Source organism: Sus scrofa, chromosome X (genome assembly GCF_054392235.1).
Source record: "Sus scrofa isolate SSC_HxYL_T2T_F1_AM1 chromosome X, Sscrofa_HxYL_maternal_Yorkshire_Landrace_v2.0, whole genome shotgun sequence".
Lineage (NCBI taxonomy): Eukaryota > Metazoa > Chordata > Mammalia > Artiodactyla > Suidae > Sus > Sus scrofa.
Genome location: NC_139401.1, coordinates 123,308,621 through 123,322,322, shown reverse-complemented (window position 1 = coordinate 123,322,322; position 13,702 = coordinate 123,308,621). Strand labels below are relative to the sequence as shown.

Sequence of the window (13,702 nt, the reverse complement as noted above, 5' to 3'; positions counted from 1 at the left end):
ATTCAATAATAAATATTTTCTGATTTTACCTACCAGGTACATCCTGTTCATCTCCATTGCTACTGTCATAGGCCAAGTCTTCATCATCTTGCCACTGGATTATTATCATCATCTCCAGACTTGGGCTCCTTCCATTCTCTCATTCACAGGTCACTTTCTGCAAAAGAAAAATCAGGTCATATCACTCTCCATCTTAAAACCCCTAAGTGACACCCATTTGCCTTCAGGCTTGAGGTTCGTATACCTCTCAGCCTAACACATAAGTCTCTCCCAGATCAGGGTCTAGACTCATTTTTTGTTACTCCTTCAATCTCTCCACCCTCTTTTACTCTATGATCTGCCCACAGTGAATCTTGTGTTTCCTCAGATAAACCATGCTGTTTTATATCTCTAGGCGTCTGGCTCTGTTATTTTTTTAACTGAGAGTGCCCTTCTTCTCTCAAAGGCGTAGGGATAAGCAATATCTTATTCAATATTTTATCTTCAGGCTTTAGCACATGTAACAGTTGACTAGGAGGCAGTCAGTTACTGGTGACTTGTGAACTGATGTACCCTTGACAAACACACACGTTACTTTTAACCTTTATGCCGCAATTCACAAGGCTACAGATTATCTTTTCTCAGCCAGCATCACCACAAACAACCCATAAAAATTCTGGATTCTACTTGATAAATGTCATTCATACTAGTTTAAACATAATCCCTCTAGGTTAGGCACTATAGAATTGGAGATTTATTATCTCTTTGTTTTTTCTTTGAATTGTTATTTTGCATCAATTATAAAAAGTCATGTTTTTGCCTCTAATCTTAAAGAAATTAAAACCACCAGGAGTAGACAGGAAAGCACTTTACAAAGTAAAATTATAAGGTGTCATTATTGCTATTATAATAGTAATTGCCTTCAAATGAAAAAGTCTATCAAGAGCAGAGCGTGAAAATTAATGATTTTTTTTTTATTTGTCTTCAGGGCCAATTTGCCATAAACAGCACAGGCTTTGTGATTCATGGTCCTGATTCATGTGGGCTCTCAGCTTGTGGATCCTATGTTTAATTTAGCACTAAATGTGTTACATTTCATATTCCCTTGGCCAGGACCCACTGGGCCTTAGACTGCTAAATGAGCTCTGACTCACCTTCCAGGAAGCCAATTATCCAGAGAAGGAATACTTAGCTGATGTTCATCAGAGTGAATTATTTTATATCCTCTTCATTACTGGAAAACTTTGCCTGGAAAGTTGAAGGACTTATTCTCCTGGCACCTAGCAGAGCACCATGGTGGTTTCTAATTCTTTGGTAATCCGGAGGAATGTCTAGAAACCTAAGATTGGATTTTCCTTACGAACGACTATGGCAGAAGAGATTTGAGAACACGATTTCTCAAGTGTGTATATTTCCTCTATTGATAAATTCCCAATGCCACAATCCAAAAGAAAGAAGACATTTCTTTTTCAAATATTGGGATCATACCCTTTTCCTTCTTCTCTAGCATTTTCCCATTCCAGTGACTTTCTGACCTAGCACACACTGAGCCAGTCATTCTAAATGTAAAAATGACTAGTTGAAGAGTTCTTAAAGAATAAATAATATACAGATGTTATAAGTCACAGAGCATAGTATCATTTCTTCAACAAGCCAGAAGAGCTTAGCACACTGATCAAATTTATCTGGATATTATTGCTACGTGTTGGGTAAAAGAGTACTGGACTAGGGAGCAGAAGTTCAGGTTCTAGTCCAACTATCCTACTAACTGATCTGCTGATTATCTCAGACAAGTCTTTTTCTCCCCTTGGATCTCAATTTTCCTAAACTGTGAAATGACATAAGAAAAATGAGCTCTGAATGCCCTTCTACAACCTAAGGTTCTGTTTCTTTTCTAGCAAGGATATATTCTGGATCCTCTTTGATGCTCAACTCCTAGGTCCAGCCCAATGAACTCTTCCTAGTAAGATATATGACAGATGCCTGTTAGAATCATTACCTGCAGCCTCTTAATTTTTTTTTTCTCAGAAATAAATCGAGTTGTCAAAAGGAAACACTTTCAAAGTTAATTGTACTTCTTTCCTCTATTAAATAGAACAGTGATTTTTCTCTCCATTATCTGAAAACATAATAAATACCAGCCCAGATACTTTATTTAACTGGCCATTGTAAAACACCAGTAAGGAAAGTTATCCCCTCCAGTATGCAGTACCTAGAGTGCTAAACTCAAAGTAGGCCCTAAATCAGTTTGTTTGGTCACTTGGGGATCTATCTTTATTTCCATACACTAACTTCAGTATTCCAATCGGAAAATTATACTTTCACAATAAGCAAATTCAAATGTAATGAAGCATTTCAGTTGCATCATTTGAAACTATTTTTTCCCATTCCATAGGTTGCCTTTTTTTTTTTTTAATGGTTTTCTTTGTGTGCAAAAGCTTGCTAGTTTGATTAGGTCCCATTGGTTTATTTTTGCTTTTATTTCTGTTGCCTTGGGAGACTGACATAAGAAAACATTTGTAAGGTTGATGTCAGAGAATGTTGTGCCTATGTTCTTTTCTAGGAGTTTGATGGTGTCTTGTCTTACATTTAAGTCTTTAAGCCGTTTTGAGTTTATTTCTGTGCATGGTATGAGGGTGTGTTCCAGTTTCCTTGATTTACATCTGGCTTTCCAGGTTTCCCAGTACCATTTGCTGAAAAGATTGTCTTTTCCCCATTTTGTATTCTTGCTTCCTTTGTCGAAGATTAACTGACCATAGGTGTCTGGGTTTATTTCTGGGTTCTCTATTCTGTTCCATTGGTCTGTATGTCTGTTTTGGTACCAGTGTCACACTGTCTTAATTACTGTAGCTTTGTAATATTGCCTGAAGTCTGGGAGAGTTATGCCTCCTGCTTGGTTTTTGTTTCTCAGGATTGCTTTGGCGATTCTGGGTCTTTTGTGGTTCCATATAAATTTTTGGGCTGTTTGTTCTAGTTTTTGAAAAATGTCATGGGTAATTTGATAGGGATTGCATTGAATCTGTAGATTTCTTTGGGTAGTACGGCCATTTTTACAATATTAATTCTTCCAACCCAGGAGCGTGGAATATCTCTCCATTTCTTTGAATCCTCTTTAATTTCCTTGACTGATGTTTTATAGTTCTCAGTATATAGGTTTTTCACCTCCTTGGTCAGGTTTATTCCTAGGTATTTAATTTTTGGGGGGTGTGATTTTAAAAGGTATTGTATTTTATATTCCTTTTCTAATATTTCATTGTTAGTATACAGAAATGTAACCAATTTCTGAATGTTAATCTTATATTCTGCTACTTTGCTGAATTCATTAATCAGTTTGAATACTTTTTGTGTGGAGTCCTTTGGGTTTGCTATATATATATATATATATATATATATATATATGTCATGTCATCTGCACACAGTGACAATTTTACCTCTTCTCTTCCAATTTTGATACCTTTTATTTCAATAGACAAGGGCTTAATCTCTAAAATATACAAATAACTTATACAACTTAACAGCAAAAAAACCAAAAACCCAATTGAAAAATGGGCAAAAGACCTGAATAGACATTTCTCCAAGGAAGATATGCAGATGGTCAACAAGCACATAAATGCTCAACATCACTGATTATTAGAGAAATACAAATGAACTACTATGAGGTACCACCTCACACCTGCCAGAATGGCTATCATTAAAAGATAAGCAAATAACAAATTCTAGAAAGGGTGTGGAAAAAAGGAAAACCTCCTACACTGTTGGTGGGAATGTAAATTCGTACAACCACTATGGAAAACAGTATGGAGGTACCTTAGAAAACTATACATAGAACTACCATATGACCCAGCAATCTCACTCTTGGGCATATATCTGGACAAAACTTTCCTTGAAATAGACACATGTACCCGTATGTTCGTTGCAGCACTATTTACAATAGCCATGACATGGAAACAACCTAAATGTCCATTGACAGATGAATGGATTAAGAAGATGCGGTATATATACACAATGGAATACCACTTACCCATAAAACAGAACAAAATAATGCCATTGGCAGCAACATGGATGGAACTAGAGACTCTCATCCTGAGTGAAATCAGAAAGGGAAAGACAAATACCGTATGATATCACTTATATCTGGAATCTAATATAAGGCCAAAATGAGCCTTTCCACAGAAAAGAAATCATGGACTTGGAGAACAGACTTGTGACTGCCAAAGGGGACGGGGAGGGAGTGGGATGGACTGGGAGTCTGGGGTTAATAGATGCAAACTGTTGCATTTGGAGTAGATAAGCAATGACACCCTACTGTATTGCACAGGGAGCAATATCTAGTCACTTGTGATGGAACATGACAGAGGACAATGTGAGAAAAAGAATATATCTATCTATATATATATACATATATATATACACACACATACTTAAGACTGGGTCACTTTGCTGTACAGTAGAATTTGACAGAACACTGTAAATCAACTATAATGGAAAAAAATAAAAATCACAAAATAAATTAAATTAAATAAACACATCAATACACTGAAAAAAAGTTAAACTATCAGAGAAGAAATTCTTTTATTTGAATCAGTATATCACCTTCTGGTCTGGGAAAAAAAGAATACTAACAATGTATTCTTTTGGAATAAAATCTTCAAATGCAAACAAAAAAAAATGAAGCATTTTAGCTTAAAACATGATTCCCATTGAGACAGAATATTTATGTATGGCATATGTTTTACAAAAATCATCAGAAACTTTAAGACTCTGATTTTATATCTTGTAATTTGGTCAAAAGGACATTTTCCTGCTCTGTTTTGAATATAAAGGAATGATATAAAGAATAAGAAGTGGGCCATTTCTATCAAGCAGTTGACCTTCACAGTGTTTGTGCTTTTAAGTAAACTGGTTGCATTCAGTTATTCTGAAATAACCAATTAACAGCTGATTGATTCCAATCTTCTTGATCTTTTTTCACATGGTTCAACTCAATTCAAGCAGGTGCTTTTTATTCCTCTCCTCACTACAAAACTTGTATATACAATCAGACAAGTGCCTATCACAAAATAAGTGCTCAATAAATATTTGAAGTATAAACCAGAGTTATTGGCTGGCCTAGTCCTTAAAATCAAATAAACATTTATATCATAGGTTATGATGATTACCTCCTATTCTATTCTTGAATATTTCCAAGCTGTTCACCATAGCCATGAAGCTAAGACAATTATCATTAACTGCTCACTGCCAAACTTGGTTTCAAATTCTCAACTTCAGGAGAATCAGTGAATTATAGAATTAAAAGGTGTCATGTAGGATAATTGGTTCTCACAGGAAGACTTACCTCATTGCTTCCACAATTAATACAAAAATAGGTATAATGAAGATGAAGTATTTTGTGAAGTTAAGTCATTAACAATGGATTAGGAATAGAATCCAATTTCCTCCTCTATCCATGATATATTGGGCATCACTATTATCCTTTCGATAATGAGGAAAAGAATATAATACCTTGTTTCCTTCCTTGGTAACATTCTGATGACTAAGTGGATATTTCAATAGAGGACTGGGGCCAAATTTAAAGCTAGGAATGCATTTAAAGTACATATATGCTTTTCCTAAGAAATGGAGATCTATTTATCTACTACAAGGATCAGTCAAGACTGATACTGATAGGACAGGAATTTAATAGTTTTCCTTCATCCTACCACATCACAATATTAAAGTTCAAATTTGGAATCCAGTGATTTGTTTATCCTATGCTCAACATAATCAACTCACATTCCACAACCCCTCTGCTACATTTCACCCACTTCAATCAGCTACCATTAATGTTGATTAATTCTATAGCAGCTCTTTACCACCTTATCCCTGTTCCCACTGGCTGGGAACTAAATAATGAGTGGGGTTTGACCCTCTATCTAAAGAGGTTAGCCTTAATTCAGTGGATAAGAACTCAGAGGGCTCTAATCCTAGATTTGTGGGCTAGCACGTAAGAACCTGTCTCTTTCCTGGCAGTGACAGATGATGTTCTAAAATGCTGGTAACCAGAGACCCACTGCCATGAGCTGGAATCATCACTCACTAGCTTTTAACATGCCAATGAGAATTCAGATTGAAATGCAAATATGAAAATAATTTTAAAGGCAGGACCTGCTCTTTGGAAAAATTTCATTATTTCTTCAGGAGAATTTTGTTAATTTATTATTTTATTTCCTTAAAACTCTCTTTGCCAAACTAAAAAGTTTGCTCTAGAAAAACACCCATACCATTGGTGAAGTCTTTCGCTTTCTGAAGTCATGATAAGTGACATTAAAATATGAAAAACAGGTGAATTCCTTAGATAAGTTTATGCAATTTCTGCATCATTCTTGCTTTCTATTATTCTGAAGATAGCAGGGCCAGAAAAATGATGAACTTTTCATTTTGAATGGCATTCAGCATTGGCTTGATATTTCATAATGAAGCAAAGGTCTTAAAAATATTCTGAAGAGTAAATGGCCAGCAAATGCTTTACTTGTGATGTGTGTCATTTTCATGAATGTTTTTGAAAATGGCCCTCTGTTGTGAAGAGGAGTCTTTAAAATAATGGAACAATTAAAATTCAATTATCCAATATCTAAGTCTACAATTGTCAAATGGAGCTAGAAGTCAGAAAGTGAGTATTAAAATAAGTTATTTTTCTTATGCTGGAACCCAAAAGTGTGTGGAACAAAGGGAAAATCAACTAGGAAGTAAACAACTGGGTCCTTGTTTGGATTCTGCCACCTATTTACTATATAACCAAGAGCAAAAAGCTTAACTCCTTAATTTGTGCATCTGTGCTATGCTTACGCTACTGAACTATTATGGGAACCCAATGATATGGAACTAAATATGAAAAGGCTTTGTGAATTGTGGAATAATATACACATGAAGAGTTACACCTAAGACTTTTGCAAGCTGTAGACTATTGTGTACACAAAGACTTAAATTATATATGATCTTTTTTCATTATCATTGAGCAGAGCCAATTGGAAATGAAGGGAATCCTGAGACTTTTTTTTTTAACTGTTTCTATTTTTTGAAGTTCCATGTATATTGAAAATTAGGAAGTGCCAAAACATGTTTATAAGAATTCAGGTGCTTTAAATTTTTAATATACATTTGTGAATTTCAGACCTTGGCCAAATAGCTATTCCAGATCCCATCTTGTAATAAAAAATCCTGCTAGTGAGTAATCACCCGAGTGTCATGCCTGGTGTTTTTATACTAATTGCTTTCTCTGTTAAGTTTCCAAATAGGAGGAATGGAAATGAGATTAAAATTTTCCTTTTGCACTGAATAAATAGACCATGCACACTGTTCCAAGTTTGTGGCAGGGGTAGAAATGTGGAGTGAACGGAAAAGGAGGACGGCATTCAGAGTGCCTAGGCAAATAGCAAAATACTCTCGTTTCCCCTTCTATGATTCTCCAAAAATAGAAGGTCATCCCAGAAACCACTCTTGGGTAGCCCAATTCCATCTGGAGAGGCAAGAAAATCACACTCAGAATTGTGATTCAGTCTCAGAGTGGTATCATACTCAAAGAAATATAACTCAGCAATCAATTACAATTCAAAATGTAATTCTGAATTTTACTCAAACATTTCAAAAAACATTTAAAATGCTGCAATTAATAACCCACAAAACACCTTTAAGAGTTCCTGTCCCCTCCATTTCCCATATGCCTTTCAGCTCCAACAAGCACTGTCAACTCTACAAGAAATCAAGGCCTCATGAACTCTTCTAGTTTTTTCCCTGTGCCAAATCCATTTTGCCACCTGTCTTAAGGGTGCAAGATAAAATGTAGAAGAGAGTTAGATTGTAATTTCAAGTAAACAATGTATTGTTATTGATAGATTATATCTCATGCAATATTTAGGACAAATGTATACTAAGAGATTATTTGCTGTTTATATGAAACTCAAATTTACTCAGGTGTACTGTATTTTTATTCGCTAAATATGGCAACCCTAACCTGTATCCCAGCCACCAGTGCTGTGCTCCCACCCACTGGTCCTACTGTACAAACAGATGTCCAGAGAACCTAGAGGTTCCATGTCCCCTGGCCTGTTCTTTTTAAAAGCAAAAATTGTTGGTGTATAGTTGATTTACAATGTTGTGTTAGTTTCAGTTGTACAGCAGAGTGATTCAGTTATACAATTAACATATTCATTCTTTTTTGGATTCTTTTCCCATATAGGTTATTACAGAATATTGAGTAGATTTCCCTGTGCTATACAGTGAGTCCTTATAGTCTATTTTATATATAGTAGTGTGTATATGCTAATCCCAAACTGCTAATTTACTCCTCCCCCCAGTATTTCCCCTTTGATAACCATAAGTTTGATTTTGAAGTCTATGAGTCTGTTTCTGTTTTGTGAATAAGTTCATTCCTCTGGTTTGCTCTTGACCACAGTGGGAGCCAAGTCAAAAAGCTGCTTGGAAGGCATAGTTCCTTTCTCACTATGTGTTTCCAGCCGCCGCCCCCCCCCCCCCCACCAAAGAATCCTCATGGAGAATTTCTGGTGAAGAAAATTCTCCTCCTAATTTTATACCACTGGAACTGAACTTGTAAGAATCAGAGAAAATCTCCAAAGGGACCTGCAAGAAAACTGAGGTTAAAACAAAAACTAACACAAATACACAGAGAACAGGGCAGTGGTTACCAGAGAGGAAGGGGCGTGGAGAGGGTGAAATGATAAAGGGAATCAATTGTACAGTGCCGGATAGAAACTAAATTTTTGGTGGTGAGAACATTGTAGTGGGCATAAAAGCAGAAATATAATTTTGTACACATGAAACATATAATGTTATAAACCAATGTTACCTCAAGAAAAACCAAATCTAAAATTGAAAAAGAGAGAAATGAGATTAAGGAAAATCTTGATCAAATTCATCCAGATATAAATGCTAACTGGATAGCCTGCAATATGAATTATGTTTACATTTTAGGCGTGCTAATGGGCTTGTTATTATGTTTTACAAAAGAAATCCTTATCTTTTAGAGATACATACTAAAGCAGCTATGGATAAAATGGTTTGGTGTCTAGGATTTACCTTAAAATAATCTGGAAAAGGGGACAGTGACTGTATTGAGGTTTGTTATTTTCTCTACTTTAGTATGTGCTTGAATTTTGCATAAAAGTTTCTTAAAAGTCAGTTTATCACCTTAATACATTCTTCCTTAGAAAAGGATGCTGAAAACAGATTTATATAATTCCAGTATACCAGAGAGAAGAGGCTGCCGAAAGGAAAACGGTGGCTGATCTGAAATCAGTCAGGGCCCAGATGAACACCTCTTTTTGGCCATTCCAGTTGAATGAGGTTCTGATCCATTTGATATTTGCATCTTCAAAATAGACTCTGCAGTAGCCAATCAGATACAGAACTCTCCTCCCAGTGCTCACACAGAGAAAGTTCGATTTGGATGAATGCTTGGTGGGCAGAACTTTTAATGCCAGCCCCCACACCCATCCCCAAGCACCACTGCATTTCTCCCAAAATATCTGTGAAGTGCTGTGTAGGAACAGTTTCTCATCATAAGTGGTTTGGGGCTATAATCTTAAATCACATCGCTGCCACCTTAGTCCTTTATTTTTGGAAGGGAAACCTCTTTGCCATGATGAACACCCAGGAGGAAAGCCAAATCCTGACAGTCTCAAAGACACTTGTTGTTCTGAATAAAGCATACCTAGAAACACTGCATGAGCTGCATACAGAAAGTCTTCTCAAACTTTCAAAAGTTTGCATAGGCAAACTTTTTATACAGTTGTAGCCTCGTTTCTTCACCTTGCTTAACCACTGCCCCCCACGGTTTTGGCAGATTTTACAGAATGACAGAAGCGCCAGATAAAGAAGGAAAAATTCATCAAATTTAAGTCCTATGAACCAGGTTTTTTTTCCATTAAATATGGAATTTGGGGGGTAGATACTCAATAAGTACTTATTGGGTGAATAAACAAGAATCCCAATCATTCAAAACTTTATTAGAAGCTATTTGTCTAATGGTTCTAGAATTTTAAAGTATTTCACAAATGTGAGCAAGTCAAAGGTTTAAAAAATAGGAAGAATACCCGAAAGACACTTTTGTATTGAAAGGATCCAACTCTGTTGCTGGTTCTGCGAGTATCACTTTATACCTCTGAGTCTCAAAATATGGAATTTAAAAACTGCAAATATATTTAAAATACTGTTTTGTATAGACATAGTGGGAGCAGACAAGGATTTTTTTTTCATTCAATTCAAGTACAATATTTTTTGTATAACACCTACATGTCAGGCACTGAGTTCTAGGATTTTTTTTGGAAACAGGCCTTATACACATAAGATAGTTAATGATGACTCACAAATTACCAGGTGTCTTCTACAGATTGTATGAAATAAGTGTCCTCAGATTTTACTCTTTTTGCTGTCTGAATGTCACCTGATTTGGGTGGACCTGGAAACTTGTTAGCAGCCCAGGTAAGTCTGTCAGGTTCTTAGCAAACTTGCCTTTGGCTACACAGTGTCAGAACTGCTGGATGAAGAAGTTCTCTTGTGCGGCAGTGGGTTAAGAATCTGGGTCGCTGCTGTGAAATGGGTTTGACTCCTGGCCTGGGAATGTTCATATGCCGCAGGCACAGCCAGAAAAAAAAAAAAAAAAGCTGGATGAAAATGGAAATACTGACATATTATTGGATCCATCAGCCAGATATTATACCTGGACATAACACATTGTGGTGATGAGAGCAAAGCCTTGAAGTTCAACACCTGTGCTACAATTCTTGTTCCACTAACTCACTAGATTCTTGACCCTGTCAGAAGTTACTTAACCTTGATGAATCTCAGTTCTCTCATCAGTACATGAGGGGTAATAATGCAGACACTATGAGATGGTTGGGAGGATCAAATGGCTTTATAAATGTTGCTTCTTTGGCTTGGAAACTCTTTTTTTATCTCTTTTATCTCTTAGTAACAGCTATTCACTACTTCACCAATCTAGGATAAAATATTTATCTTTAAAAGTAAAATTAGGGCATTCCCGTCATGGCTCAGTGGTTAACGAATCTGGCTAGGAACCATGAGGTTGTGTCGATCCCTGGCCTCGTTCAGTGGGTTAAGGATCCGGCGTTGCCGTGAGCTGTGGTGTAGGTTGCAGATGCGGCTTGGATCCTGCATTGCTGTGGCTGTGGCGTAGGCCGGCAGCTGTAGCTCCCGATTGGACCCCTGGCCTGGGAACCTCCATATGCCGCGGGTACGGCCCTAGAAAAGACAAAAAGACAAAAAAAAAAAAAAAGTAAAAGTAAAATTAATGACTCTTAGCACCCCCTTTGCCACCATTAGAACCTTTTTATTTCAACATGAGGTCATTTCCATTGGGATAATCCCACTTCTCATTTCTGGCAGCTCCCACTTGGTCTCTTAACTTAGAGATCTGGTATGCCCCTTTGACACTGGAGAATGCTACTGTGTGTGCTTTGGGAAGGCTTGCTGACTATGCCATCATTCCAAAGACTATAATTCCATACTCAGGAATTCCTAAGAGACTTGACACCACTACTATCAGCAAAGGACCAACACTGCTATCACCATATTTTCTGTTAGGTCAACCTCACTTCCTTCTTTCCTTTTTTGGCCATGCCTGTGGCATGTGAAGTTCCCAGGCCAGGGATGAACCTGCGCCACAGCTGTCACATGAGCTGCTACAATAATAATGCCAGATCCTTAACCCACTGAGACACAAGAAAACTCACTAACCTTTTTTTTTTTTTTTTTTTTTTTTTTTTTTTTTTTTTTTGTCTTTTAGGGCTGCACCTGCGTCACATGGCAGTTCCCAGGCTAGGTGTCAAATTGGAGCTGTAGATGCCAGCCTACACCACAGCCACACAAATGTAGGATCTGAGCTGCATCTCTGACCTACACTGCAGCTCACTGCAACGCCAGACCCTTAACCTACTGAGTGGGGCCATGGACCAAACCTGCGCCCTCATGAATACTAGTTGGGTTCGTAACTGCTGAGACACAACAGGAACTCCTAACCTCACTTCTTTTAAGCACTGTATAGAACCAGGAAATGTGTTGTCATGTATAAATGTTGAAAGTAAACCATCCTATATACCGATTTTGTTTTTTTTTTTTTTTTTTACCTAATCATCACTGTGATGGCTTCACTGCTAGTATCGCAGTAACTTTCCGTGGTCCAGAGGAGGAAACTAAAAGAAGAAATTCTCTCCTCTGAAGTTATGACCAGCTATGGTTCTCAACACCTTCACCCATCATCTGGGCTTTTTTAAATAACTATTTTATTATTATTATTATTATTATTATTATTAATAGTTATTTCCCCAACACAGTTTTTTTTCTACTGTATAACATGGTGACCCAGTTACACATACATGTACACATTCTATTTTCTCACATTATCATGCTCCATCATAAGCGACTAGACATAGTTCCCAGTGCTACACAGCAGGATCTCATTGCTAATCCATGGGCTTTTTGTTTTATACTCACGCACTCTCAAATAGCCATTAATTCAAATGCATTCCTCCAGTACATAGGGGAAAAGGCCAGGAACAGTTTCCAGCCTCCCAACATACTGTGCTACAAGCAGCCTCTTCCCTCAAAGTGGAATGTAGGCTCAAATGCTGAGCCTGGATGGCTGGCCCATACTCCATATTCCCCCCATGATGAACTATTCCTTAAGGGACTCTTGGTCTTTGTCTCAGTTGGGACCATCTCATCTCAAACATCAAAAATGTCTTAACATTTAATCTCAAAAGGAAAAGGCATTGTTTTCTCCTTCCCTTCTTTTATTGTTTCTGTTGTGGTTGAATATACATATCACCATTTTAACCATTTTTAAGTGCGCAGTTTAGAGGCATTAACCATATTCACATAGTTCTGCAGCCATCACCACTATACATTTTCAGAACATTCTCATCTTCCCAAACTGAAACTCAGTACCCCTTAAAAAAGAATTCCCCATTTCCATTTGCCCCTAGCCCCTGCTAACCACTATTCTACTTTTTTAAGGCTGAATAATATTCCATTGTATGTATATGCCACATTTTATTTATCCATTCATCCACTGATGGATATTGGGCTGTTTCCACTTCTTGGCTATTGTAAATAATGTTTCTATGAACCTGGGTATGCAAATATCTGCTAAAATTATTGCTTGTGATTCTTTTGGATACATGCCTAGAAGTGGAATTGTTGGATCAAATTCTATTTTCAATTTTTTGAGGTCCTTCCTTCTTTCCTGGGAGTTTTCTTGTCCCCAGTGTAAATTTGCCTGCATTGTCCCTCACTACTTCTCCTTTAAAATTATCTCAAGGGATACCTTCTCCAAGACTCCCCTTGCTATCCACAAGCCTCATTAGTATGCTCCCACAGAATGCCTCTATCTTATTACTTAACTATATTGAATTGCAGAATTGCTTACTTTCCTGTCTTCTCCTCCATTCAATTAGGAGCTCTGTCATGACAAAGATTTTTCCCTATTTAGCACTACATTCTCAGCTTCCAGCATTTCATTTAACATATAGTGGGTCCTCGGAAAATGACAGGCCCTTTTTCACAGCACCAAACATTTATGTGGTTTGCTTTTATACCCACCCCTTTACAATGAATTTATCTGGTTGCTTTATCCAAGTGTTTCCTATAAGTGTTCACTTTTATAGATCTCTGAAATATTAACATTTTTCCTACCCTCACATCCTTCCTA

The 13,702-nt window shown here is 37.0% G+C and overlaps 1 long non-coding RNA gene across 10 annotated transcripts in view; it reads right to left on the bottom strand.

The window, feature by feature from the left end:
- LOC102158351 (uncharacterized) overlaps positions 1-13,702 on the bottom strand; it is a 758,918-nt gene that overhangs the window by 363,179 nt on the left and 382,037 nt on the right. For all 10 annotated transcript variants that reach the window (XR_014835884.1, XR_014835889.1, XR_014835883.1 and 7 more), the window contains one exon: positions 34-157. This is a non-coding gene — a long non-coding RNA (uncharacterized LOC102158351). The remainder of the gene's footprint in view (positions 1-33; positions 158-13,702) is intronic.